Consider the following 3,551-nt stretch of genomic DNA (forward strand, 5'->3'; position numbering starts at 1 on the left):
ATCATAAATAATCCTCACTCACGGCAGGAGAGGCAAGAGGAGTAGGAGAGTAGGAGTCTGATCAAGTCGGTTTATCTGCACTTGTCTTCCTCAAACAGGGGGCTTCGGTGGAATACGACTCAGAACAAAGACATTATTTGAAAAACTTAGCAGTCAGCGTAATCACTTTACCACGGATTGATTTCCACGGTAATTTGAAAGAAATGTGGACATTCTCTCTGTGACTGTGTGCATTTCCTCTGGGTTCTTGATTGTCATCCTGTATTACAAAGATGTACGGGTTGGGGTTAGTGAGTATTTGGTGTCAGAAATGTGCTGACACACTTGCCGACTGTCCTGCACAATTCTTTTTGCACAAATCTGCACAAATTCTGTACAAATCTGATATGATGCCAAACGATGCATTTCACTGTATGTTTTGATGTACATGTGACAAAGAAAGTTCATCTTTAATTTTCAAAGTTTTTAGAAGTAGGAGTTGACTCAACTCTGCCATACACTACAGCCGCGTAGATTTGAGCACATTGGAGCCTACGGGGTGCATTCAGTACGGAGGTAATACACCAGAGGAACATGCTACTCTAAACTGTCATAATTTCCAGCCCCTAGCGGCTTTCAGGACAGAATGGAGGAGCTGCATCCACAATGCGGAAATTTCATCTCCTTTGGGAGGAAGCAGGAAGCAGAGTTGATCTCAGAGTAGGGTTAAAGGTCGGCACAACATGTACTATGTTTGATGCTGGTCTATGTTGTTTCAGAAATGTGCAGCAGGATCAGGGGACGTTGTCCATGCAATTGTTCTGTGAACTGGTCTGGTAACTCGTAATTTGCCAGACTTCAGTGGGCTTCACTAAACAGCTTTATCTCACTAATGTTATTGAAGTTCTCAATCTTCGAGACATTGAGTCTGAGTACTGGTGGCTGTCTGGGGAAAAGCACCACTTCTCTGTACCGAGATCTGGAGCTATGCTCAGGCTGCTGGCAAAAAAACGAAAATCTGCAATAGTGGGAGAGCTCAACGTCTGGTAATAAAACCAAGTCCACCATCAGTGTAACAAAGCAACAGATCAGCTGCCTTGGCTGTTCAGGAGACACATTTTCAACTTCATCACATGAATCAATTCTTCATATTGGGTTACTGATCTGAAACATTCTCCTTCCTCAGATGCAGACTGACAGGCTGAGCATCTCCAGGTTTTCAATGCCATAATTATAAAAAAATCTTTTAAATGCAGCTTTCATACAGTTAGTAAATCTGCGTTTTATGGGATTGCAGGTCAGACCTGCAGCAAGTGATCTGAGATGGAATTCATGATTCTGTTTTTCCTCTCTTGCAGCAACACTCCGGGAGATTTATTGAAAGAGAAGCTCGATCAGCTGCAGTGTCACTTCACATGGAGGCCACAGAAAGAAACTATTGACTTGGACAATCTGATGCTCAGATTGCAAGATTCTCTGACATTGGGTGTAAAATATCAAGCCCCCTCGTATAACCATCTTGCTTTTGTAAACTGTCTGCAGGGTAATTTTGAAGAAGCCATTGAAAACTTAAAGGAAGCTGAAAAGATTCTGAGGGAGAACCACAAAGATGAATTTGAAAGAAGATGCATCATCACCTATGGAAACTTTGCCTGGGTGCATTACCACATGGGACAACTGACCGAGGCCCAGTCCTATCTCGACAAGCTGGAGATGATCTGTAAACCGCTCAGTGGTGGCCCTCGCTATACAGCAATGATACCCGAGGTGTACGGGGAGAAGGGACTGTCATTGTTGAATTCTGCTGCTGAATACTATGAGGAGGCAAAGGAATGCTTTGCAAAGGCTCTGGAGCAAGATCCTGACAACACTGAGAGCATAATGGGATATGCGATTGCACTGTCTCGGCTGCAAACATTTTCTGGAACCCCAGAGCATCCTGATCAGAGTCAGTCAGTGAAGCATTCCTGACGAGTACTGGAGCTTGATCCAGTTGATACTTTGGCCATGGTGCTGTTGGCTCTAAAACTGCAGAGGCTATGTCAAAACGAGGAAGCAAATGAATTAGTTGAACAAGCATTGAAGAAAAGTTCTGATCTTCCATATATGCTTTGCTATGCTGCAATACATTATAGACAAAGAGGTTCTGTGGAGAAAACAATTGAGCTCTTGAAAAAAGCATTAGAATTAACTCCAAACTCTTATTTCATACACCACCAACTTGGATTGTGCTACAGAGGTAAGCTGGAATACTCTTGTAGCAGATATCCTCACAATCCTGAATTTCATCAGAAAGCTGAGTTGATCAATCTGTGCAAGTATCACTTTGAAAAGTCTTTTGAACACCATCGAAGGTCATCTATTCAACCACAGCTGGACTTTGCACAGATCTGCATAACAAGTGGGGAATATTCCAGAGCAGAGGAGACTTACCGTAGATTGGTGGAGTTAGTGGACATTCGACCAGAGAATATGCAGCGTATATGTCTGAAAGCTGGATTATTTGAACTGTACCAGAAGAAATCTGAAACAAATGTTGTTCGCCTCTTCCTGAAAGGAGCGAAAATTGCATATAACTCAAGAGAACGGGAAAAATGTCGCATGTATTTGGAGAAGTGGGCAGATAGGAAACTTAGAATAAATGCCCATGATAGCAAGGCTCTTGGTATTAAAACAATTCTGTATCAGCTGAATGGAATCAAGGAGAAAGCAACTGAATACTTTGAGAAAGCCTTGAAGTTTGATCCTGACAATGAGGAATATGTGAGTGCTCTTTCTCAATTAACATCTGAGCACCACTGGGATGATTAAAAGATGCATTTCCATCTGATCTGAGGATCGGTTTGGTGGGGTGTTGCTTTACTAGTTATATCTCTTAGCAGCTTCTCTTACTCGTTAGTGTTCAATTTGCTAAAATGGTCCCCTTGTAACTGGATCAAACTATTGTGTTTATTTTAAATATATGAATTCCCCAAGTACCCTGAACAAACTGAATTTAACTGTGCTTCTCTGGACACTGAAAAAAGGGATTTGGGATACTGCAGCAAGTGGAGTTAACCGAGAAATCAAAAAATTTTCCACATCTGTTGTTTCAAATTTTAATCTTCAAATGTATTTTATTTTTCAAATATATGGAGTTTGATTTTAACTTAAAGATCTTTGTAAAATATCCTGTAAGGATGTGTTTGCTGATTAAAGCTTCAAAGTAGAAGTTGGTCTTGTCTTGTCAAAATCAAACGAAAATGAGCAACAAATCCTTAACTGTATGATTCCAACCTGCTGAGTGTGGTGTTGGAGTGGCTTGGAAGGGGAATGACTGGGAAGTGAAAGTGGAGGGGCTTTGGGGATCACTAATGAAATTTCAAAAAGATAATGTTTATAACATCAAAATATGATCAGAGTTTTCATTCATAATAATTAACAACCGAGACAATGTATCTGCAAAATTCCAAACAACCTTGTGTGTACATATCAAAAGCAAACACGAGGAAATCTGCAGATGCTGGAAATTCAAACAACACACACAAAATGCTGGTGGAACACAGCAGGCCTGGCAGCATCTATAAGGACAA

The 3,551-nt window shown here is 41.1% G+C and overlaps 1 pseudogene; it reads left to right on the plus strand.

Moving 5' to 3' along the window:
* The first annotated feature begins 1,302 nt into the window (after positions 1-1,302).
* LOC132379836 (interferon-induced protein with tetratricopeptide repeats 1-like) lies at positions 1,303-3,093 on the plus strand (annotated as a pseudogene).
* Positions 3,094-3,551: the final 458 nt, after the last annotated feature.

The sequence above is a fragment of the Hypanus sabinus genome, chromosome 22 (genome assembly GCF_030144855.1).
Source record: "Hypanus sabinus isolate sHypSab1 chromosome 22, sHypSab1.hap1, whole genome shotgun sequence".
Lineage (NCBI taxonomy): Eukaryota > Metazoa > Chordata > Chondrichthyes > Myliobatiformes > Dasyatidae > Hypanus > Hypanus sabinus.